This window comes from Acomys russatus, chromosome 2, assembly GCF_903995435.1.
Source record: "Acomys russatus chromosome 2, mAcoRus1.1, whole genome shotgun sequence".
NCBI classification, from domain to species: domain Eukaryota; kingdom Metazoa; phylum Chordata; class Mammalia; order Rodentia; family Muridae; genus Acomys; species Acomys russatus.
Window position 1 is genome coordinate 39820261 of NC_067138.1, and position 11013 is coordinate 39831273.

The window sequence follows — 11013 nt, forward strand, 5'->3', positions numbered from 1 at the left end:
CAAGTTAGACTCTCAGCTCTCAAAGGATAGATCATAATCACTGGTAACTCCGGTTCCCAAAACCCAACCATGTCTTCTGGCCTTTGTGGGCACCAGGCACACATGTGGTTCACAGACATACATGCAGGCACAACACACCTACCCACAAAATAAAATATTTTAAAAAATAAAGCAAAACATTAGGAGATTGGAGGCTAGCTCAGTGGTAGAGCACTTGCCCAGAAGATAGAACTCCTGGGTTCAGTCCCCAACTCTAAGGGTGAAAAAATTGGGGAAACATGGTTGCAGAAGTAAACTTGCAAAGAACTCCAAATGCCGTGATTGGGAGCCATGGAGTGGCAAGGACACAGCCGTATGCTTCCTTTCAAAAGAACACAGATAACATTTAAAGGAATAATTAGGAGAAATCATCTATGGGATGAGAATGTAAGAGAAAATCTTAATGACATTCCATTAAGCAAAGATTTCTTAAATACCAAACACCACAAATGTAATCCTCAAAAGAAAAACATTGATGAAGTAGGCTTCATTAGGATTTTAAAGTATAAAGAAGGAAAAAATACTTGTGGACTGTATATCCAACACAGAACATGCCATCAGAATACTGGTTAAAGAAAAGGAGGTAAACTTTAAACCCCTTCCCAGATCTAGCCAATGGTCAGAATATTCTCCACAGCTGAGTGGAGAGTGTGATACGACTTTCTCACGTACTCTGGTGCCTCACATTTGACCATGTCCCCTGGAGGGGGAGACCTGGTGGCACTCAGAGGAAGGACAGCAGGTAGCCAAGAAGAGACTTGATACCCTATGAGAATATATAGGGGGACGTAATCCCCCTCAGGAACAGTCATAGGGGAGGGGAATAATGGGAAAATGGGGGGGGGGAGGAATCAGAGGATACAAGGGATGGGATAAACTTTGAGATGTAACAAGAATAAATTAACAAAAAAAAAAAAAAAAAAAAAAAAAAAAGAAAGAAAACGATGTACTACTAATTAACACATACTTCACCAAAGGAGAAACACAAAGGGGAAGTAAGTGCACAGAGTGGAGCTGGGGTTCAGTGGTAGAGCACTTTGTCAGGCATGCACTAGATAGACCACTAAATTATGACTTCCATCTCCCACACTGCCACCGCCACCACCTCTCCCACTGCTGCCACCACCACCACTACTACCACCACCACTGCCACAACAACAACAAAAGTAGCAACAGCAACAAACATCCAAAAGAGAAAAACACCATGTAGAAAGATGACCACTTGGAGAAATTAAAACTGTAGTCTGATAACTGACAACACAATCTCAAGGTCAGATCTGTAAAGACTGGTTTCCCAAGAGTTGCTGACAATAAGGAGGTATTAAAATATCATGCCTTGCTTGTGGCTACATAAAATGGTACAACTTTGTAAAGTAGTCTGACAAGTTCTTACTGTATTTCCTTTATTTGAGTTAGCCAACCTATATCTAAATACATTCTAAAGATATGTGAAATCATGCATTTAATTTGTAAGCTAATTTATTATTTGATGATGCTCACATATATATTTATTGCATTTGGCTTGCTCTGACTCCTCCATCCTCCCTTACCTTGTCCTACTCCTCCTAAACCCATTCTTTCTATATAGGTAGGTCCTCTCCCATGCTCTTGACCTTTTTATTTGTTCTGTGCCTTACTGAGTTTAACAAATGTTCTGTGTGTGACCACAACTGTGGCACTATCCAGTGGAGCTTAGTGAGCTCGCCAGTGGATACACTTCTAAAGATAATGACTGCACCTCCTCTAGAATCTTTTTATAACCAGTAGTTCAGCAGGGAGAGTTAGGGCACCATAAAACCCACTTGTTCATAGATGTCCATACAAACTTTATTCGTAACAACCAAGAAATCAAGTGAGCATCAGTAGGCAGACGGATAAACAAATGTTGTGTGTCTATGCATGTATATGAACTCATGGAGACTGTGGGAGCATGTACAGGCCAGCACAGGTCTAAGCCAGATGGGGTCCCAGCACTGAGAGGGGAAGTAGACACAAGCCCCCATCGCTAGCCCAGAAGCTGTCTTCAATTGGTAACTATTCACAAAGGAAAACTTAGTTTTCTCCAATGGAGTCTTACTGAGTACACAAACCACACTCAAGGGCAGGCCCCATGCCCAGCAGTAGACGGCTAACAGGTCTTTTACTTATATATTATGGTTTCCGAATTTGTGTGTTTATGGGATTTCTGTGTGTGTCTCTGTGCCTATGTGTGTTTGTTGTCCTGTTGGGCCCCATGGCCGAATCTGACAGCCCTCTGAGGCCTTGAGGACAAAAATGAGCTCAAGTTTCAGCAACAGTCTCTGAGTCTTCTGCATAGGAATGACTCAGCATGGTCCATCTGGACACATCTTGGTGCAAATCCTGCCTACCAATAGCCACATAACACAAACCAATTGGTCTCACAGTATCAGACCACTTTACATCCTGGGAGACGTCATATCTCCTTACACCTTATGCCCTGCCCACTCCCTATATTCTATATAAGAGAAACTCACCATAATAAAATTGAGATCTTGCTCCAATGAGACTTCCTCAGGGGCATCGTGGGAGGAGGCTGGGTCGCTGACACTCACCATCTCACTCAGCCCCCAGGGAGAGGAAATGGTTGGCCTAAGTCCTCTTCCATTCTAGCCCTACCTGCTGGCCTAAGAGACCAGGCACTGTCCTTTTTCTTTGGATTTTTTCCCTTAATTTATTCATTTTACATCCCAATTGTAGCCCCCTCCCTCATCTCCTCCTGGTCCTACTTTCCCTCCCGCTTCCCCGCCTCCATGACCCTCCCCTAATCCACAGAGGCAGGAAGACCTCCTCCTCTACCAACTGACCAACTGAGTCTATAGGTCTCATCAGGACTGCCTGCATAGTCTTCCTCTGTAGCCTGGCAAGGTGCTCCAGCAAGGGGAAGTCATCAAAGAGCAGGCAACAGAGTACATGGCACAGATAGCCCTTGCTCCTCTTGCTAGAAAACTCATGTGGAGACTGAGCTGCCTATGGGCTACATCTGAGCAGGAGGCCTAGGTCCTCTCCATGCATGGTCCTTGTTTGGTTCATCTGTCTCTGTAGGGTCCCCTCTTTTGAGCTTCTATTCCCCGCCCCCCCCCCATTCTTCCACGGGACCCCCTGCTCTCTGCCCCAAGTTTAGCTGTGAGATTTGGTTTCTGCTTCGATCTTCTGCGTTAGGGTACTGTCCTGTTCTCTCTTTTCAGCCGCGTTTCAATGTCTATTCTATTTGCCCTTCTGAATGAGAATTAAGCATCTTCCCTAGTGTCCTCCTTGTTACTTAGATTCTTTAAGTCTGTGGATTGTAATATGGTTATCATGTATATTATATGTTATTGTTGTTGTTACTATTATTATTCATTTTACATCCTGGTCCTAGCCTCAGTCCTCCTCAACTCCAAGTCCCATCCTCCCTTCCTCTTCCCCATCCCCCATCCACTATTCCTCAGAAAAGGGGAGACCACCTTCCCATTCACCCCAGCTCATCAAGTCATATAAAAACCGAGCTTACCTTTTTCCTTTGTGGCCTGGCAAAGCAGTCCCATCAGGGGGAAGTGATCAAAAGGCTGACAACAGAGTCCATGTCAGGACAGCTCCCACTCCCCTTACTAGAGGATTCACATGAAGTCTGAACTCTCCATCTTCTACATCTTTGTAGGGAGCCTAGGTCCAGTCAATGCAAGGTCCTTGGTTGGTTCTTCAGTCTCAGCAAGCCACTCTGGGCCCTGGTTAGTTGGCTTTGTTGGTCTTGTGAGCTGTTGTCACCTTTATGTCGTTTTCTCCTTCCTCGAACTTTTCTACAAGATTCCCAGTGCATAGCCCAATGTTTGGCTGTGAGTCTCAGCATCTGTTCTGAAGCATCGTGGGGTGGAACCTCTCAGAGGACCACGCAGCTAGGATCCTGTCTGCAAGCATAACAGAGTATCATTAACAGTGTCAGAGGATGGCTCTCTCTCATGGGGTGGGTGTCAGGTTGGGCCAGACATTGGTTGGACATTCCCTTGGATTTTTTTCTTTTTGTTCATTTGTTTGTTTGTTTGTTCTATTCAGATTTGTTTGTTTTCATTTTGTTTTATTTTAACATTTTCCTCTCTCTCTCTCTCTCTCTCTCTCTCTCTCTCTCTCTCTCTCTCTCCTAATGAAAGCAAGCAAAGAAAATGTAGCTTTGGGTGGATGGAGAGATGAAGAAGATATGGAAGGAGTTTGGGGAGGGGAAACTATAATCAGAATATGTTATATGGAAAAATCTATTTTCAATAAAAATAATAATAATGCTGCTCAGCAATTTTACAAGTAACAATTGGTCAGGTTGGAGAGATGAATCACTCATTAAGAGAACTTACATTCTCCCAGAGGACCCAGATTCCACGCCCAGCATTCAGATAGTCTCTTACAAGCACCCACCTCTTACCCCAGTTCCAGTGGCCACTGCCCTCTTCTGGCCTCCAACACTCCTGCATACATGTGGTGTCCTACACCCACTCAGGCACATACACACAAATAATATATACATAAATCTTTTTTGTAAATCAATGATCAACACACATGACAATATGAATCTCAATACTTAATGGAAGAAGCCAGACACCCCCCACACACAAAAAAAGGTACTGTATAATCTCACTTACATAACATCCTAGAAAATACAAACTGATTGTTAAGGAAAGTAACTAAAGGCTCAGTATCTACTGGAAGCTGAGAAGAGGTGGGTAGCCAAGCAAAGGGAGGGATAAGGACAGACAGGTGGGAACGAAAACATCATGGGTGGTAGGTAGGCTTACTTGTCCACTGTATTGACTGAAGTTATGGTTTTACAATAGTAATTCATTCATCAAAACATGACACTATATACTTTATATATGTAATATTTGTTGTATGATAATTATGCCTCCATAAAATTTCAGGAAAAATGACCCAGAGTAAGCATTCAGAGAAAGGCTTGAAATTTTTGAAAAATACATGTTTATACTCCTTGTGTATTCTCTATTCCAAGTCTATGTTTAAAGGAGTAGTTCAGGGGTTGGGGCTTGTTGCCCAGTGGTAGGACACTTATTTAGTGTGCATAAGGCCCTGGCTCTATCTCAGTACCACAGAAACAAAAACAAAAGGCTAACATTTCCAACCATTTCATGCTTTAGTAAGCACTTTTCACCAGACCTCTCTCATTTGTACTTATTTTAAAAATGCATCTATAAGTTCAAATATATTAACATGTAGTAAAATTCTTCTAGTCAAGCATTAACTTATAATCAGATTAAAAACAAACTATAATAAACTCTCCGCCAATTATTAGCTGAATTCAACTCATGAACTTAATTGTTTTCGGTTTAGTTCTTTAAATCACTTAGTAAATACCTGGACATTCTATTTGAGGGGTCAGGCAAGACAGGCAGCTAGCAAGAACGTAGTTAAAGTTACATCAACACAGAAATATTATTATAGTAAAAACCTAGAGAGAACCAGTGAGTATTGTGCCAACAAGGAGATGCCAAAGGAGGGACCACCAGATAACTCAAAGAAGATATCATGCTAAAAAAAAAAAAAAAAAAAAAAAATATATATATATATATATATATATATATATATATATATATATATATATATATATATATATATATATGGTGACTTTGTTGTTAGATATTATGGGACAGTGCTGGAAATAATGGTAAAATATATGTATGTTTCAGTTTTAGGCTTAAAGATTTAAATTCTATTGCTCAAGCAAATGAACAACCACTAAAAGTTGTTAGATTTTACTTATTGTCTTATTGTTTTGTGTGATGTATAATATATTCACACATGCCAAGGCATATCAGTAGTTTACTCCTTACATCTTCAAGTGAGTTCAGGGAGTCAAATTCAGGCCATCAGGTTTGCACAGCAAGTATGCTACCTGTGGAGGACCGTCTCACCAACCCCATGCAGACAGCTCTTAAAGGGAGTTAACAGTTTTCTTCATGTTTAAAATACAGCTAATTATCACATATTGGCCTGACAATTACAGAACAATACCTGCTAGATTCAGCATTTCAGAAATATTAAAATGTCAAAAAAGAGAGCAGAAATGATGAACATTTGTATAATTTGCAAAAGCCTAGTGACTTTAGATATGACTATAGAAAATATATGACAGCAAGCCTCTCATTTTTAAGACTTTTCTATTAAATAAAAAAGAAATTCTGTGTCTTTTTTAAAGGTGGGAAAACCATTAAGGTAATTTAAAATACATGGGTTTGGGGCCAGACTTTGTGGTACACATCTTTAATCTCAGAACTCAGGAGGCAGAGAGAAGGTAAATCTCTACAAGTTCACAGACGGCTTGGTCTACACAGTAGGCTCCAGGACATCCAGGGCTATGTAGAGAAACCATATGTAGAGAAATGCATTTCCATGGGGAAGAAAGATGTAAAAGGCATGTACTTTATTATAGAAGAATCAAGTTTGGCTTCCAGTGCCCATGTCAGATGTATCACAACCACCTCTAATTCCATTGCTGAAGGATCAACACCTTTTCCTTGCCACTATGGACAATGCACTCACATGCACAAATACACACACACACACACACACACACACACACACATATACACACACTTAAAAATAAAAACAAAATCTTCTTTAAAATTTACTTCTCAAGACCATGAGCTACACTTCTTACTAAAAATCTCTTGTCCGAATTAATATCTATCCCAGAGTGGACCAAAACAAGCAGTCACAAAATTATAGTATTAAGGAAGTAGAAAGGATCACAGAAGCTATAGCATCAAGCTGGTATTGTTTTCATAGCTCTTGCCCCAGCTGGCCATGTAGACTCCATTACTACATTATTTCTGCTAAGCTTCAAGCCAATAAGGACAGAAATACTCTGGCTCACCCACCATTGTAACCGCCTTGATGATATCTTGTGATCAATAAACGTGCTTGAACGAATGACTGTCTCTGAAAACCTGTGGGGAATATACACCACTTAAATACAAGTGTCCATCTTCGTGAAGAGCTACAAAGTTGAGAGGTCTGTTGTAGCAGCCATAAAAGATGCCTCCAGTGAGTAGAGGCTGCCTTCCAATAAAGTCTGCTCCCCCTCTTTGGGTAAGCTTTGCAGGTACATAAAGGCGGCCCCTCCAAGTTAGATAACCAAACTTTGCTATCTAAATCCACAAGCCCCCAAATAATTGTGTCCAAGTATTTTCACTCTGCTCTGAATACCCTATATTTGGTCATGTCTTTAGACAAGGTAGTACTCCAGATTAAATATACTTCCCATGGTACCTAGCTAGCCCAGGGAATAGAGTCCTTTTTACCAAAGCATCTACACAAACCTCTCAACTGTTAGGAAGGGGAAATGGAGGACATTTCAGGAATCACTAGCTGTAACACCATGAATCAATTCCCTTAAAAGGCTTGATTAATCTATTAAAATCCCTATGAGTGGACAAGCTCATAAGAGAGTGTGATGGAATCCTCCACGCATGTGACCCCATAACAAATTATCTGAGGGTTTCTTTTCTGCTTGAAGGCTAAGAAAACATTCATTCAACCTGAAAGGTTCTGAGTCTCCCATGCGAAGTGATTTGAATGGCCAATAAGGGCCTGAGTCTGAATGGAGAAGCCATAATTCAGTAACATGAAGTAGGGAAGAGTTTAACTGAGCTGGAGAAATTTTTTTTTCTACTTTTATGACATGCAGGATTGTGAACCCACTCACCTTAATGCTGGGTAATGACACCTATCAAGCAAGTCATAAAAGTGCTTTGCGATGCTTTTGGAAAGTTTAATCTTATGGAACAATCTCATTATTCAAAGCATGTGTACTTCTCCCAGAATCCTAAAAAGTGAGAGGTTCTTGAACATTTGAGAAGTGACACCCTCCCGACCTTGATTAATGAACTGAAAAGTTCAGCGGGCAGAAAGCAGAAATAGTTTCTGTGTTCCTTCAGATCTGTAAAGCTGAAACACACACTTCTTTAGTGTCCTTAAGTTGAAAGCTCAAAAAATGTCTAAGAAGAGATACTTGTTTGAGATGAGAGTCTGAGTCCAATAGTACTTTAAAAGAAAAACATATTTTGCAAAGTTACATTTCTTCTGCTAGAAATTTCAAGGGGAAATACTACATTAGAAAATCAAAATGTAAATTTAAGGAATTGAAGACAGTAGCATTCAAAGATGTTGAGATTGTCATATCCACTGTTTGTCAATTTGTGTTGATACAAACTGGAAGAATTAACCTGGAAATGTTTGTTAAGAATTAAATTTTAAATTATCTATGCTTTTGAATTGACATTAGTAGCCCAATAACCAGAAAACATGTCTATCTGAAATAAATGCCTGAAGGTGTTTGTTGCAGCTTTTTGTCACCATGGGACACTAGGAGAGATGTAACATCTGCAACTAAGATTATTCAATAAAATATTAGCCAACTCCTTAAAAGTATAATGCTGGCATGACCTTTTATTAGTGTTTAAACAGAGGATAATATACAAAATACAGACCCTTTTTTTCTGTAGAAACACATAATGGAAAGATCATGACTGTAATCATGGAGCTTTTAATCCTGATTACTCAAGGCAGCACTAAGCAGTAACTTTGAGGATACTTGAGATCTTCACAGTCTATGTAAGTGTCCTCAGAAATGGCTCAACATAAAAGGGAAAGAATGCACTTCCTTATAGGACAACTCCAAGCAGATCGTGTATTTCTTTCCCACCCTCTCCTCAGCAAACCACAGCACCTAAGCATTCCAAGACGGAAATTCTGAAGTCTCCTAGTAGAAAACAAGTTTTAAAAATGCTTTTCATATAATAAGAGTTTATAAAAGTGATTTTTATCTAATATTTTAATTTTTTAAGATCATCTTTAAAAACTTAGAATTGAAGGTAAAAGTATTTTTTAAGCTTAAATATTTAAAAACTTAAATGAACGTCCATATGGCCTGTGAGTGTTTTTGTTTTGTTTTGGTTTGGTTTTGGTTTTTAAGTAAAATATTAGTTATGATTATGAAAATAATACAAACATTAGTTCTCCTCTTGTTGGTTTATCCAGGCCTTGTTTGTTTAGTTAGTTTGTGACATTTCTCATTGTTCTAAAACTTACCTGAAGTCTAGACCTTGTCATCTTTGTCAGAATAAGAAACAGTCAGAATGACTCTTCTCATTCCACAGACACTGTGACTTTTTTTTCTGTGATCTTCAAAGTTTATCTTCCTGCGCTAGCCCAAGTTTATAAAGAATCTGTTGTTCCCAAATATAAATACAAATGGGGATGTCTTAGTAATTAACTTTCTAAGAATAAACTTATTGAAAATGTTGGTGTTTCATTCTCGTGACTCTTTCTCCTTAGACCTCAAAGTATCTGCTATAGAACAGCTTTTCTGGCTCAGGATGTGGCCAGGGTAAACTGAGATTCAGTTCCCCCTGGAAACTAGGAGATATGCCCACAAAAGTAACTTATGTGTGCTGTATCAAAACACCCTGTAGCTTTTGGTCATGTGGCTACATCCCCATACACCTAAGCCTCAAGAAGAGGGATGATGTTTTTTATTTCATTAATAAGTGTTCATTGAATGATTGAAAATATAAACAACTGGGCATGTATATAACCTTTTTAAATAAAAGAATTATAAAGTTATTAACCTCTTGTGTATTATAAGCCTGATATTGGTGTGAAAATCAGAATATGTGATGAAAGTGAAAATAGCTTATGCTCATAAGAGCTGTAGAATATCATGGCCACGAAAGCCACATGAAAAAGACAATTGAAATGCTTCTGGCCTTGAAATGATGGTTTTGAGTGATTTCATAAAGTCTCAAGATCCCATTGCTGAGCCAGGCGTGGTGGCGCACACCTTTAATCCCAGCACTTGGGAGGCAGAGGCAGGCGGATCACTGTGAGTTCGAGGCCAGTCTAGTCTGCAAAGTGAGTCCAGGACAGCCAAGGCTACACGGAGAAACCCTGTCTCAAAAAAAAACAAAACAAAACAAACAAAGATCCCACGGCTAGAAACATGAACATCTCAGAAATGCAAATGTGGAAGGTTTCATACTCTATTACACGGATGAAAAATGAGGAGCTTGGCAAGCTCATTTTGAAGTTTATACCACACCTCTGAGCTTTTGTGTTGTAAGCAGGCATTTAAGACACATTTTCAGCAGACAATAAGGTCACACAGGATTGGTAGCTAGATGACTGAGAAATACTTATATAAATGATAATCCAAATAAGCCTTTTGTTATCTTAAAATACCAATTGTAAAATGTAACTGGGTGTTTTCTCTACCTTTAGTGATTTCCAGGTTCTGAAAATACCTCACCCAGAAATAGGAGAGTCGCAGCTGGTTAAAGTCAATGAATGAATGGGGCTGTTACTGTCACCGACTTATCTGGTGACCACGCGTTACATTCCCCTCAGTTTATACTTTGTAAGATGTAAGGGAGTAACTAATGGAATCGCTAACATCCCTTCGTTCCTAACATCTTAAATTTTTATGAGTTAATTCTATTGCATTCCAGTAACCCCACTTCAAGCTGAAAAAAACAACAACAGCCCCATAATCCTGCATTTCCCTGTCTGTAAGGACAGCTCATAGCTTAAACAGCCACGGAAACGCTCTTCGTTAGCACAGAATGAAACACTGTTGAGATTAACCAACCCATCGTATACATGAATCAAATTGAACTAATACCTGACAGTCTGATTTTGTTCAAACTGTTTGGATAAATATAAGTAGACAAAATCACCACAAACGTGGTTTACCCTCTGCCAGAGTTCCCTTCCATCTGAAAATTAAATCGTTCCAGGTGTGTTGCTTTACTATAACACTCGGGAGCGAGAGAGCCTCCGTGGGCACCGGGAACGTGAGAAGAAAGGATGACGATCAAGGATCCCCCACCACCTGCTGCTTCCTAGTCTCCCGAAACTCCAGTTCCAGCTATTTCCAGGGAAAAGAAAAATCTGGAGGGGAGGGGAAGAAGGTTGGCG